At 45.0% G+C, this 15347-nt stretch overlaps 1 protein-coding gene across 44 annotated transcripts in view; it reads right to left on the reverse strand.

Moving 5' to 3' along the window:
• The window catches only part of Clasp1 (cytoplasmic linker associated protein 1), a 263726-nt gene extending 249005 nt beyond the window's left edge, over positions 1-14721 (reverse strand). For all 44 annotated transcript variants that reach the window (XM_045150081.1, XM_045150066.1, XM_045150080.1 and 41 more), the window contains exon 1: positions 14621-14721. The gene's annotated coding sequence lies outside the window, so the exon portion shown is untranslated. The remainder of the gene's footprint in view (positions 1-14620) is intronic.
• Between the last annotated feature and the right edge of the window lie 626 nt (positions 14722-15347).

Below are 15347 nucleotides of genomic sequence, written 5' to 3' on the forward strand. Positions count from 1 at the left end.
TTAGCAAATGGCCAGGGATAGGATACTTTCCAGTGAGTTGTTGGCCATGGAGGCCCCTGATGCCCCTAAAACATTACAGGCCATTGCCAAGGCCCTTGGTTTCCCACCAGGAATAGATGGTAAGACCCTACTGCTAAAGACTCCACATACTTGGGCTGCAAGGCCACTGAGAAATCCTGTTGAAACTGAGCTGATAACCTCTTCCATGCAGACCGGCTGACAGAAAGCTGGAAGAAGCCATTCTGTATGCAGTTCAATGGGAAAGAGAGAAATCACCAGTGGAGATAGTCAACAGTAGACACTGCAAGTCTTAAATTTTGCCAGCCAGGCCAAATGAACCAAGAGGTACTGTAATGGCACATCTGTCATGGTAGAAATCAACTACCCTCTAATTGGACTGGGGGTCCACTCCGTGGGAGGGAATACATCCCTGATACTGGAAACTTAAAAGAGGGGTAGTCATGAGTACGTCTGCTGCTGTCTGGTTAAATGTATATACTATGCTTATCAAACTGCTCAGTAAGCACTTCTCTTAATGTTCATACCCATATGTTAATGCTACTCTCACGTTTGGTAGAAAACCTCTTTCCAGATGGCAGTGTCTAAGGGATGACTCTGAAGGCATCATGGTGCTGGAAAGAAGTAACAGGAGTGCTCAGCACTGCAATATCTCTATCACACCTTCCAAGGCTCAGGCAGGGTCTGTTGTGGAAGAGGTGGTGGAAAGAATGTAAGAGCCAAAGGAAGGGTAGGACTCCTTACAACATGCTCCCCCAGATACAAAGTGGCTTAGAAATCCATGACCTCACAGTGCCTGACACTACCTACACAAGACCATCATAATAGGAGGAAAAGATTATGATATCAAAATAAAAGAGAGACTGAGAGGAGGGGATATGATGGAGAATGGAGTTTCAAAGGAGAAAGTGGGGAGAGAGAAGGCATTACTATGAGATATTGTTAATTAAAAAAAAAAACTCAGCCAGGTGTGGTGGCGCACGCCTTTAATCCCAGCACTTGGGAGGCAGAGTTAGGTGGATCACCATGAGTTTGAGGCCACCCTGAGACTATATAGTGAATTCCAGGTCAGCCTGGGCTACAGTGAGACCCTATCTCGGAAAAAACAAAACAAAACAAAAAAACCTCACCACAAAAAATTAAAATAAAATGCCACATGTTGGGCTGGAGAGGTGGCTTAGCTATTAAGGTGCTTGCCTGCAAAGCCTAAGGATCCAAGTTAAATTCCCAAGAACCCACATAAGCCAGATGCACCAAGTGGCACATGAGTCTATAGTTTGTTTGCAGTGGCAAGAGGCCCTAGCATGCCCATACATTCTCTTTCTCTCTCTCTCTCTCTCTTATAAAAGAAATAATAATAATAAAATATTTTTTAACTGGTACATATAACACCCAAGCTAGTACCTGGAAAATAGTGGGTGTTCAATCTTTGATGGCCGCTATGACAACATGATATACAGCCCTGTGCTTCCCAAGGACATGCCTAGGTTAGAACTACATGACTTATCAAAATTAAATAAGAGAGTAGGGAGATGGCCCTGCAGTTAAAGGCACTTGCTTGCAAAGTCTGATGGTCCAGGGCTTGAGTCATCAGTACCCAAGTAAAACCAGATGCACAAAGTGGCATATGTATCTGGAGTTCTTTTGTAGTGGCAAGCAGCCCCAAAGCACACATGTTCATTCTCTTTTTCTTCCTTCCTCCCTGAAATAATTTTTTTTAATTATTTTAAACTATTTATTTTTTAATTATTTTACTTAAAGTTTTTTTAAATTAAATAAAAGCTGGTAGTGTAGTTCAGTTGGTACAGTGCTTGCCTAGCATGCACAAAACCCTGGATTTAATCCCAGTACCATATAAACCAGACACGGCGGTGCATGCCTGTAATCACAGTACTCTAATCCCGGCACTCTGGAGGCAGAAGCAGGAGCATCAAAAGTCCATGGCTATCTTTAGCTACATACCAAATCTGAGGGCAGCCTGGACTTCATAAAATCCTGTTTTGAAAAGAAAAAAATAACTGGGCTAAAGAGGCATCTTATTGTTAAGGCACTTGCCTGTGAAACCTAAGAACCTAGACTCAACACCCTAGAACCCATGTAAGCCAGATGCACAAGGTGGCACATGTGTCTGGAGGTTGTTGGCAGTGGCTGATGGCCCTGACATGCCCATTCTTTCTCCCCGCTCCCCCTCCCCGTAGTTAGTAAATAAATAAATATTTCTTAAAAAGAAAAAAGAAAATTAAACATTACTACCATAAGTGTACTTCCAAGAAGAAACTGTTTTAATACAGTTCAACTTCTCTTTGAAAGACTGGCTTATTGTTCCTAGAGTGAAGCCATCCACTCTTCATTAGGAAGAGCACTGCTACACAACTCATTCTCTCCATACAACAGACCTCTGTTAGCACGTCTGAGTGCCTGTTCATAAGAGAGTCAGCCTCAACAGAAGGCAATTATCAGAGGCTGCTCTCAAACTCTAGAGGCCTCAGAATACTTGGGGAACATGTTATAAAAAGTATAAACTGAGCCGGACATGGTGGTGCACGCCTTTAATCCCAGCACTTGGGAGGCAGACACAGGAGGACTGCTGTGAGTTCAAGGCTTCCCTGAGACTACATAGTGAATTTGAGGTTAGCCTGAGTTAGACTGAGACCCTACCTAAAAAAAAAAAAAAAAAAAACTGGGACTGTAGAGATGACTCAAGGGTTAAAGGTGCTTGCTTGCAAAGGCTGATGGCCTAGGTTTGATTCTCCAATACCCACATAACGCCAGATGCACAAAGTGACGCATGTGGAGTTTGTTTGTAGCAACAAGAGTCCCTGAAGATCCCTGTCTCTCAAATAAATAAATAAAAGTATTTTTTAAAATAAATCTTAAAAGACTCTGGGGCTGCAGGAATGGTTCAGCAGTTAAAGGCACTAATGATCTGGGTTCAATTCCTCAGTACCCATGTAAAACCAGATGCACAAAGTAGTTCATGTGTATGGAGTTTATTTGCAGTGGCAGGAGGCCCTGGCATGCCCATTTTCTTTCTCCCTCGCTTTCCCTTTTCTCCTCTCCCACTCCCCTCCTTGAAAATAAATTTTTTAAAAAATGATGTATCTTGGCCATTAGATATAAACATAAAACCCTAAGTTGGTTTTTTTTTGGTTTTTTTGTTTTTTTTTTTTAGGTAGGGCTTCAGTCCAGCCCAGTCTGACCTGGAAATCACTATGTAGCCTCAGGGTAACCTTGAACCCATGGTGATCCTCCTACCTCTGTTTCCTGAGTGCCGGAATTAAAGGCACATGCCACCACACCAGACCTGAGTTTACTTTTTTTTTTTAATTTTTTTTTATTACTGAGTTTACTTTTTTATTTTGGTTTTTTAAAATATTTGTATATCTGAGCTGGAGAGATGGCTTAGCAGTTAAGCGTTTGCCTGTGAAGCCTAAGGACCCCGGTTCGAGGCTCGATTCCCCAGGACCCACGTTAGCCAGATGCACAAGGGGGCGCATGCGTCTGGAGTTCGTTAGCAGTGGCTGGAAGCCCTGGCGTGCCCATTCTCTCCCTCTCTCTCTCCCTCCCCCTCTCCCTCCCCCCCCTTTCTCTCTCTGTCACACTCAAATAAATAAATAAAAATGAACTAAGTGCCGGGCGTGGTGGCGCACGTCTTTAATCCCAGCACTAGGGAGGCAGAGGTAGGAGGATCGCGATGAGTTCGAGGCCACCCTGAGACTACACAGTGAATTCCAGGTCAGCCTGAGCCACAATGAGGACTGTACCTCAAAAAACCAGAAAATCCAAAAAAAAGAACCAAAAAAAAATTTTAAATACACACACACACACACACACACACACACACACACATTATATATGTATTTTTACATTTATATTTATATTTATATCTTATCTATTTATTTATTTGATAGCTGGGCGTGTTGGCACACACCTTTTTTTTTTTAAATTTTTTATTTATTTATTTGAGAGCGACAGACACAGAGAGAAAGACAGATAGAGGGAGAGAGAGAATGGGCGCGCCAGGGCTTCCAGCCTCTGCAAACAAACTCCAGATGCGTGCGCCCCCTTGTGCATCTGGCTAACGTGGGACCTGGGGAACCAAGCCTCGAACCGGGGTCCTTAGGCTTCACAGGCAAGCGCTTAACCGCTAAGCCATCTCTCCAGCCCCTATTTATTTATTTGAGAGAAAGCCAGAGAGAGAGAAAACATGAGAATTGGTGTTCCAGGGCCTCTAGCCACTGCAAACTAACTCCAGACATATGTACCACCTTGTGCATCTGGCTTACATGGGTACTGGGGATATCAAACCTAGGTCCTTAGGCTTTGCAAGCAAACACCTTAACCGCCAAACCATCTCTCCAGCCCTATTTTGGTTTTTCTGTTTGTTTTTGTTTTTCAAGGTAGGGTCTCACTCTGGCTCAGACAGACCTGGAATTCAGTCTAGTCTCAGCGTAGCCTTTAACCCAGCCTATTTTGGGTTTGTTTGTTTGTTTTTAAGACAAGGTCTCCCAAATCCCAGCACTAGGGAGGCAGGGGTAGGAGGATCTCTGTGAGTTCAAGGCCATGTGAGACTACAGAGTGAATTCCAGGTCAGCCTGGGCCAGAGTAAGACCCTACCTCCAAAAAGCAAAAAAAAAAAAAAAAAAAAAAAAAAAACAAGGTCTCCCTATGTACAGGCTAGCCTGGAACTGAAAATCTTCCAGCCTTAGTCTCCTAAACACTGGAATTATAGGAATTAATAAGGATCCACTATGTTGAATTGATTTTACATTTCTTTAAAAAGGCAAGTATAGAGGCAGGCGTGGTGGCACACACCTTTAATGCCAGCACTTCAGAGGCAGAGGTAGGAGGATCACTGTGAGTTCAAGACCACCCTGAGAGTACAAAGTTAATTCCAGGTCAGCCTGGGCCAAAGTGAGACCCTACCTCAAAATAAAAAAATTAATTTTTTTTTAAAAAGGCAAGTATAAATCTGGGGAGTTGGCTCAATGGATAAAGTACTCACCACTCAAACTGGAATACCCCAGTTCAACCCCCAGGCCCCATATAAAAGGTAGAAGGCAAGGTGTCAGTAACCCCAGCACGCTGACAATGACCAGATGGGAGGCAGAGACAGAATTTTCAGGAAGCTCACTGTGAACATAGCAAGCAGCAGAGCCACAATCCAAAATGAGAAACCCTGCTTCAAATGAGATGGACCCATGCAAAAGATGAGGACAGACTCAAAAGCTGTCTACCTGACCACCACATGTACAATGCATACATATGAAAATAAGTAATTTAAGATTTTAAAGAATAAAAATAAAATAGAAAAAAAATAATAAAAAGCAAGTGTAGCCAGGCATTGATGGCACACACCTGTAATCACAGCACTCGGGAAGCTGGATCACTGTGAGCTCAAGGCCAGCCTGAGACTACATGCTGACTCAGGTCGTAAAGAAAGACCCTACCTAGAGAGAGAAAAAAAAGCAAGCATACACACACACACACACACACACTAAAGGAAAGGAAAAAAATCTGGTTTAGCGGCTATTCACATGACAAAAAGACCAGAAGACACCATAAACTACAAGTGCAATGAAGTCAACAAAATTATGTTGCTAAGCAGAAGTGTGATCCAAGCAACAGAAGCTCTACCCGGACTAAATTTCACTGCAGACCCTGGTTTGTCACTGCAAATTGACAGCTCAGGATGCTCTCTCCCTGCCCATCTCACAGGACTTGGAAAGAGGATTATGACTTTTCAGTTTTAAAATCTGGCTGTTTATCCCTGCATAGACAAGAGAATCCCTGGGGCTTGCCTGCCAGCCAATCTAGCCCAATTTGTGAGCTCCAGGCCAGTGAGATCCTGTCTCAAAAAAAGGTGGATGGCATATACCTGGTAACATCCAAGGTTATCATTTGGCCTGCATATGCATACATACACACCCACACCCATAACATGCATACACATACTCACTACACTCATAGACACATGCCAAAACAAAAAAATTAAACCGGTTCTTCTTGGCTGTTCATCTGCCTGATGTCTGAACCTCCAGGTCCCTGCTCAGGTAGGCCTTCTCCCACCCAGCCAGACCAAGCTATTATTTCCACATAGGCTCTCTAGCCCCCTCTTGCCGTCTCCATAGCAGGAGCTTTCTGTATTTCCTTCTCTTCATCTAATAAAATCTCTTTAAACCTTAAAAAATAAAAATAAAACTGGGTGTGGTGGTGCACGTCTTTGGTCCCAGCACTTGGGAGGCAGAGGTAGGAGGATCACCTTGAGTTCAAGGCCACCCTGAGACTATATAGTGAACTCCAGGTCAGCCTAGGCTAGAGAAAACCCCACCAAGGAAAACAAAAATTACTAATAATAAAAATAAAAACAGGCCGGGTGTGGTGGCACACACCTTTAATCCCAGCACTCGGGAGGCAGAGGTTGGAGGATAACTGTAAATTTGAGGCCACCCTAAGACCACATAGTGAGTGCCAGGTCAGCCTGAGCACCTACTTCAAAAAAACCAAAAAATAAAAAATAGAAACAAACCAGAATTGGAGCTAGGGATGTAGCTCCGTGGCAGAACATGTGAAAGAAGCCCTGGGTTCAATCCCCACACCAAGAAAGAGCGGATTAACGAGCCAGGAAAGAACAAAAGATCTACGACCTACGGCTGTTCGGATCCTTCTAATACAACCAGCACCAGTTCAGGTTATGGCCTGCCCTCCCACAGACTGAGCCCCTGATGTACTGGAACCATGTGTAACCTTTTCATTGATGAGACACCCTACCAGAAGCAGCTTATGGGAGGAAAGGGTTTGTTTCTGGTTAGAGATTCCAGGGCAAGCTTCACCATGACGGAAGAAGCTGGCTCACATCAGCACCTACGGCAGGAACAGAGAGAAGCCAGCACCGGCAAGCACAACGGCCAGAGCTCCAAGTACCAGCAACACACCGGGCAGAGCTGGACTCTCGCTCCTCCCTCAGTGACACACCTCTCCCAGCAAGCTGCTAGAGACTTCAGCAGGAAGCTTAAATTTTTTTTTTTTTAATGCCCAGGCTGACCTGGAATTCACTCTGTAGTCTCAGGGTGGCCTCGTAATTCCTACCTCTGCCTCCGAAGTGCGGGATTAAAGGCGTGCTCAACCACACCCCGGCCTGGAAGCTTAATCTTAATCAAAACTGCCACAGGCTACAGGGGACATACATTTACATTCAAACCACCACACCAAGTAGGTCTTTTGTTTTAGTTTTTGGTTGTTTTTGTTAGTTTGTTTTTGTTTTTTTTGGGGGGGAGGAGGAAGCGTTTGAGGTGGGATCTCTTTCTAGCCCAAGGTTGACCTGGAACTCACCCTGTAGCCAAGACTGGCCTCAAACTCATGGTGCTCATCCTTACTTCTGCACCCGAGTGCTGCACCATCACACCCAGCTACATATATGTCTTTTCAACTCTTGGGACGTGGTACCTAAATCAAGAAAGAATTGAGTAAAAAAAGTCTAATCTGAGCTGAGGAGATAGCTCACTCAAAGAGTGCTTTCCTTGCCCACAGGGACGTGAGTTGGGTGCCCAGGGGAGAAACAGACATGGTGACATGCACTTGTAATCCCAGCTCTGAGGAGGAGACAAGCAGAGCCCTGTCTAGCCTAACTGGCAAGTCCAGTACAAAGAGAACGGGTCTCAAAAAAAGATGGATAGAACCATGTATGGTGGTGCATGCCTTTAGTTCCAGCATTTGGGAGGCGGAGGTAGGAGGACTGCCATGAGTTCAAGGCCAGCCCTAGATGACACATGGGCTACAGTGAGACCCTACCTTGAAAAACCAAAAACAATAAAATAAAAGGTGAATTTCACTGCATTCCTGAGGTTGTCCTCTGGCACACATGTAGCTACACACAGTCTACTCTGTATCTACAGAAGGCCTGACTGGCCAAGAGAACATGAACAGCTACTATATGGGAAAGAAACAGACCTAAATCAGGCCAGGCATGGTGGCACACACCTTTAATCCCAGCACCTGGGAAGACAAGGTAGGGGGATCGCTGTGAGTTAGAGGCCAGCCTAGGACTACAGGGTAAAATCCAGGTTAGCCTGGACTACAGTAAGGCACAACCTTAAAAAAAAGAAAGAAAGAAGGGAGGGAGGGAGGGAGGGAGGGAGGGAGGGAGGGAGGGAGGGAAGGAGAAACAGACCAAATTCATACTGCTTCAGGGTGATAACTAATGTCAACAGATAAAAGTAGAGGGCCAGCTTTCAGTACAGTCTAGAACATTCTGGTCAGGCCATGCTGGAGCAGAGAAGCAGGGCTGCACTTTGAAGCTGATAAGCAGAATGCTACAGGCCTAAGGTAGGAAACTGGACTGTGGGGCCTCCAAGAACTCTTCCCTGGCTCCAATCCTGTTAGCGTGATCTATTTCTTTCCTCTTTTACATAATCAACAGTCCCCACTAGTTATCCATGTCACATTAGTTAACAACAGAGGGCGATACCTGACATCATTCTCTGGGTTACACACACATACACCAAACACAATACACAAAAACAAGAAAGAAAAAAAAGAAAAAAACAGAAGAGGCTGGGAATGGTGGTGCACACCTTTAATTCCAGAGCTTTGGAAGCAGAGGTAGGAAGATCACCCCAAGTGTGAGACCACCCTGAGAATTCCAGGTCAGCCTGGCTAGAGTGAGAACATACCTCAAAAAAACAAACAAAAGAATAAATGCCCAACAGTGAGCCTGAGTAAGAAGGGCAGTAACTGATACAATAGGAAGTAGCAAGAAGTAAGGAGATATTCACAAAGGTGTTATAGAAGAACCTCCATCATTTGAGCACCTATGAGCTAGATCCATAAGGAGAAGTAAGATGGGGCTGCCCTAGGAAACTGGCAATCAGCTGGTGCAGTAGTGGTGGACTGAGCTGGACAGACGGCTTGGCAGTTAAGGTGCCTGCCTGTGAAGCCAAAGAACCCAAGTTCAATTCCCCAGGGCCCACATAAACCAGGGGCAAAAGTTGCACGTTGTGCTGGAGTTGGTTTGTAGAAGCTAGAGGCCCCAGCATGCCCATATTCCCCCCTTTACCCTCTCTCTCTGTCTAATAAATAATAAAAAATAAATTTTTTTTTTCAAAAACTTTCTGGGAAAGCAGGCATGATGGCACATGCCTTTAATCCCAGCACTATGGAGGCAGAGGTAGGAGGGTCTGGAGTGAGATCCTACTTCAAAAAGCGAGAGAAAGAAAAGAGGCTTAATAGGTAAGAGTGCTTACTACACAAGCACGAGGATCCATGTTTGATCTCCAGTATACACTTGAAAAGCAAGGCATGGCCACTCTTAACAAAAATGGAGAGTTCCAGGTTCAGTGAGACTCCTTTTCAAGGAAAAGAGATTGAGAAGGAGATTGACTGTCATTCTCTAGCTTCCATTTGTGTATGCATGGGTGTGTGCAACTGCATATAATGAGTATACCTATGTGCCTACACACACTGCACAACAAAAGAAAAAAAGAAGAGAAGGTTAGTGTTATTTATTTAAAAAATATTTTTTGGGCTGGGTGACACACGCCTTTGATCCCAGCACTTGGGAGGCAGAGGTAGGATTGCTGTGAGTTCAAGGCCCCCCAAAATTTTGTTTTAAAAAAATTGTGAGCAGAGAGAAGAGTGAAAGAGAATGGGTGTGCCAGGGTCTGTTGCTGCTGCAAATGAACTCCAGATGCATGCTCCCCTTCACGCATCCATTTTGTTTTATTTAATGGATACTGGGGAATCAAACCTTGGCTAGCCTGGATTACCTTTACCCACTGAGCCAACTCCCCAGTTCAGAAAGGTAGCTTTTAATTTATTCATTTGACAGAGAGAAGAAGGGAGAGAGGGAGGAGGAGAGAGAGAGAATGAATGGCCATGCCACGACCTGTAGGCACTGCAAATGAACTCCAGATGCATGTGCAAATTGTGCATCTGACTTTACATGGGTGTTGGGGAATCAAACTCAAACTCAAGTCCGTAGACTTTGCAGACAAGCACTTTAACTGCTGAGCCACCTCTCCAGCCCCTGCCCCAGAGAGCTTTTTTTTTTTTTTCCTTAAATTTTGGTTTTTCAAGGTAGGGTCTCACTCTAGCCCAGGCTGACCTGGAATTCACTATGGAGTCTCAGGGTGGCCTTGAACTCACAGCAATCCTCCTACCTCTGCCTCCTGAGTGCTGGGATTAAAGACATGCGCCACTCCAGCTTTTTTTGTTGTTGTTAATTTTTTATTTATTCATTTATTTGAGAGAAAGAGGGAGAGAGTGGGCACACCAGGGCCTCGAGCCACTGCAAATGCATCTGTCTTAGATGGGTCCTGGTGAATCAAACTGGGATCCTTTGGCTTTGCAGGCAAACCCCTCAACTACTAAGCCCCCTCTTTCTCTTATTTTCAAGGAAACTTTGTTAATGACTGCCCTTAAACAGCAATTTCCACCATTTAATTTGGCAACCAGGCTTAGAGTTAAGCTTTGAATCTAATACATACCCTCCAATGGTTACATTTACAATGACACTACAAAATAAAAATTATTTATTTAAAAACTGATTCTGGGGCTGGTGAGACAGCTGAGCAGTTAAGGCGCTTGTTTGCGAAGCCTAAGGACCCAGGTTTGATTCCCCAGTATCCCCATAAGCCAGATGCATATGGTAGCACATACATCTAAAGTTCATTTACAGTGGGTAGAGGCCCTGGTGTGCCCACATTAATTCATTCATTCTCTCTTTCTCTCAAATAAATTAATTAATTTTTATTTTTATTTTTTTAATTTGTTGCTTATTTTTATTTATTTATTTGAGAGCGACAGACAAAGAGAGAAAGAGGGAGAGAGAGAGGAGAGTGGGCGCGCCAGGGCCTCCAGCCACTGCAAACGAACTCCAGATGCATGCACCCCCTTGTGCATCTGGCTAATGTGGGTCCTGGGGAATCGAGCCTTGAACCGGGGTCCTTAGGCTTCACAGGCAAGTGCTTAACCACTAAGCCATCTCTCCAGCCCTTAATTTTAATTTTTAAAAAAACTGACTCTGAGCTGGAAAGATGGCTTAGTGATTAAGGTGCTTGCCTGCGAAGCCTAAGGACCCAGGTTAGATTCCGCAGAACCTACGAAAGTCAGATGCACTTGATGGTGCATGCATCTGGAGTTTGCAATGGCTAGAGGCCCTGGCATGCCCATTTTCTCCCTCCATCTCTCTCTCATAAATAAATAAAAATATTTTTTAAAAACTGATCCTTCTAGACACAAAATAGCCTGCATATATACATGACCTTGCAGTGCATGGCACTACCTACACAAGACCATCATGACAGGAGGAAAAAATCATGACATGAAAATACAAGAGACTGACTGAGAGGGGGAAGAGGTATGATGGAGAGTGGAGTTGCAAAGGGGAAAGTAGGGGGAATGAGGGAGTTACCAAGAGTTATTGTCTACAAATACAGAAGTTGTCAATAAAAAAAATAAATTTAAAAAGACTGATTGTAGCTGGGCATGGTGGTGCACGCCTTTATTCCCAGCACTTGGGAGGGAGGCAGAGGTAGGAGGATCACTCTGAGTTCAAGGCCACCCTAAGACTACATAGTGAATTCCAGGTCAGCTTGGGCTGGAGTGAGACCCTACATTGAAAAAAAAAAAAATACTGGTCCTAAGTAGATTAATAATAATAATCAGATCTTGAGCAATTAAGTCTCAGATCCAGAAAACCATCTTACCTAAATTCCAAATCAAGATATTAAGCTACTCAAGAAGCCAAAATTGGGACAGGGGAAATGGCTCAGCAGTTAAAGCACATGCCTGCAAAGTCTAATAACACAGGTTCAATTTCCCAGTACCCGTGTAAAGCCAGATGCACAAGGTGGTACATGCTTCCAGAGTTTGGCTGTAGTGGCAAGAGACCCTGGGGTGCCCATTCTCCTCTCTTTTCACTCTCTCTGCTTACAAATAAATAAAGCTATTTTTAAAAAGAAAAAAAAGTAGAATTGAGGCAGGAGAGATGGCTGAGTGATTAAAGTGCTTGCCAAGCAAGCAAACGGGCCAGAGTTCTGATCCTGAACACCATGTAAATGCCTTGTGGGTGTGTTGGCCCATCCCAGCTCTCACTAGGGAGGCAGAGACAGGGATCCCAGGGACAAGCCGGATGGATAGACTATCCAAATGCTTCAGTAAAGTAAGAAAAGTGATCAAGAGACACCAGACTTTAATATCTGACCTCTACACGCTCATGCACACATATGCACTGGCACACACATATGCACACATACATATATACTTGGGCAAGAAAAGAAAGAACATAACCAACAAAAGACTGAAGGAAAAAACCTAAACCCAAAACAAAACAAAATTTAAGATACTGGAGTGACAATCCTCATATTCTTCTGGCCAGTCATGTCTCACCATCCGTGTAAACTATTTTAGGGATCTGAATCTTGCTCTATAAAAAGCAAGTTCCTATCAACTGAACTCCTCTTAAAAGATTCTATCGCCATAATTACCAAAGCACAACAAGCTTCAGATTCTCACTTGCTATCAATACAAAATTTTTTTTTCCTTACATTCTTTTTTTTAATTTTTTTTAAATTTTTATTAACATTTTCCATGATTATAAAAAAATATCCCATGGTAATTCCCTCCCTCCCCCCCCCACACTTTCCCCTTTGAAATTCCGTTCTCCATCATATTATCTCCCCAACTCAATCATTGTACTTACATATATACAATATCAACCTATTAAGTACCCTCCTCCCTTCCTTTCTCTTCCCTTTATATCTCCTTTTTAACTTACTGGCCTCTGCTACTAAGTATTTTCTGTCTTTTACATAAAGTTGAATCTGTATGTTAATTGAACAGTGTGACACATGAGGAAATCTGTGTGTTCAGTCCTAACACAAACTTGGTGTAAAATTTACCAAAGCCTTTTTTGCATTTTCCACATCAATTATAATATGTAGATACAATATTTAACACCTACACCATTAGCAAAGAGAATTTAAAGCCATGGCTGAAAACAGCTTGATAAACACTAAAACTTTAGAACCTCAATGCAGTTCTGTAGTAGTTGTTGCATAGCATGTACAAGGCCCTAGGTTCAATCCCCAGCACTGTAAAACATAAATAATTAATTATAACTTTCAAGATCTAAAACAGTTACATGTTACCCATCACAAACAATGACTTAGAGACACTGAGATTTGAGTCCTGCTACAAGGGTACAATTGGACGACTTGACAAATATGAATAAGTAAATGGCTCATTAAAATTTAAACCTTCTTTATCAAGTAAGGAAGAAAAATAAGATTCAGTACTCTGAGTGATTCTCCTTCTCTCTGTAGCCTAGGTATCAATGTTGCTATTCTCCCACTCCTGAGATGGGTGAATGGACCCCTCTTTCAGCTTCAGTAAATGTCATGAATAATGATAGTAATAAAAACAATTTGGAAGCGAATACTAATACTGGACTGTAATACCTGAATCTGGTGTAAGGTAAGTAAGGGCATGCAACTATCTCGCTCCTGACTCTTCCATATCAACACCTTCCTAAGAGACTAGAGCATCCAAAGCTACGCTTACCGCATCTACAAATCAAAGTATCCTGCCCAAACAACTCAGGGGGTTCCACCATTAGGTCAGTATTTAATGAAGGAGTCCCTCTAACCACAACCCACCGGGATAGGGCACAGCGTGGTTTAAGGCGCCACCTAATTCCTATTTTTCATTTAACTTAATTTTAGAAAACACAATTTTTAAATATACATATATTATATAATGAGTTAAGACTCTGGAAAACCCCACACTCATGGAAACATCTTAGAAAAATGGAAAGCAAGACTCAATCAGCTCCATTGTACCCACAGCCAGACCTAACGTGCAAGATCACACACTCATCCTCGTCACCGCGTCTCTGCCAATGCCAAAGAACAACAAAGGCAAGTTGAGGAGGCTGAACTCAGCACTTATCCGTTTTCCCAGCTTCGCAAAGAAGCTCCCCAAAGCCACTCGCCCCCGGACCAGGGGACCCTCGGCATCCCGCCGGGGCGGCTGCTCCGCTCCATGCCGCTGGCTCGAGCTTTTGTCTGGCCCGGCTGGAAGCCCCGGTCGACCGCCCGCCTCCCCGACACCCCTTCTTCCCTCTGGATCTTTCTCCACACCCATCACTCGCCGATGACTAGTTGTTATGGGTTTTCTCTCCTTAGTCCCCTTTCTCCCCGCCATCCGGGGCTCGCTCCTTGCAAACACGACCCCCGGGTTTCGTGATCTTCTTCTCACCCGGGCCGGGGAGACTCGGGTCACGAAGGGGCCCCGGGGTGGGGTCTGAGAGAGACGGGAGAGAGGGATGGGGCAACACAAAGCCCGGCTGACCCCGACTCGCGTCCCACCTCCCTGTGCAAAGCAGCCTGGGATCAGCCAACCCCCGGTCCGATCCAAAGCCCCGGCATCCCGCTGCCCGCCTCAGGGCGGCCCCCCTCCCCCAAAAGTGCACCCGAGGAGCCACTGACGGACAGCGCTGGACGAGGTCCCCGCCCGGACCCCGCGCCCGCCGCCGCCGCCGTGAGCGAGGGGACGCGGGCCTCGGGGACACCCCCCCCACCCCTCGCCCTAAGCCGGTACTTACAGCCCTATTATTCATTCCTGTTGCCGCTGCGGACCGGACAGCCGCCGCCTTCTCCTCCACCCCAATGAGGTGAAGCGCTTGGTGCGAGGATTAAAAAAAAAAAAAAAAAAAAAAAATTGAGCAAGAAGCCGTCTGCGCCTGCGCAGTGCAGTCTCCCCGTTTCTTTTCCCTCCGCCTCCTACCGCCACCGACCCGGCTGGGACCATAGAGAGTGTAAACCGAGACCAGAGAGGAGGCGGCCTCTCCTCTCTATGGTGACGCCCCGCGCAGGCGCCGGCCTGGCCGTGCTGGGCTTCGCAAAGCTGACGCCCCAGGCTTTTTTGCCCCCATAGGGAAAATGGTTGTTGACCCTGATGACGACCCGTAGGGTAAAGGTGCTTTAAAGAAATGGAGGGTGGGAGCGGTAGTAAGAAGACCCCTTGGGGTCTTGAGGCAAAAAAAAAAAAAGGGCAAGGAAGGGATGACGGGTCTAAGCGGCCACGGTAAGGTGGAATAGGAAAAGCTAGAGAGCAGCGGAGAGTGTGCACAAAAGTCTTCCGGCCGGAACTTCTTTTGGCCGGGGGTCTAACACCTGAAGGAAACAGTCTTTCACTTCTGGGTTATGGGGGAAGGAAATTGTACCCTGTGGCTCTCCGTAGTAGCAGCGTGTCTGGTCGCCTTACTATTGCGAGCATGCGCACATCTCGGTACCGGAAGCACAGCTTTTAAAAGGTCCTGTGTGCTTTGG

The sequence above is a fragment of the Jaculus jaculus genome, chromosome 5, assembly GCF_020740685.1.
Source record: "Jaculus jaculus isolate mJacJac1 chromosome 5, mJacJac1.mat.Y.cur, whole genome shotgun sequence".
Taxonomy (NCBI): domain Eukaryota; kingdom Metazoa; phylum Chordata; class Mammalia; order Rodentia; family Dipodidae; genus Jaculus; species Jaculus jaculus.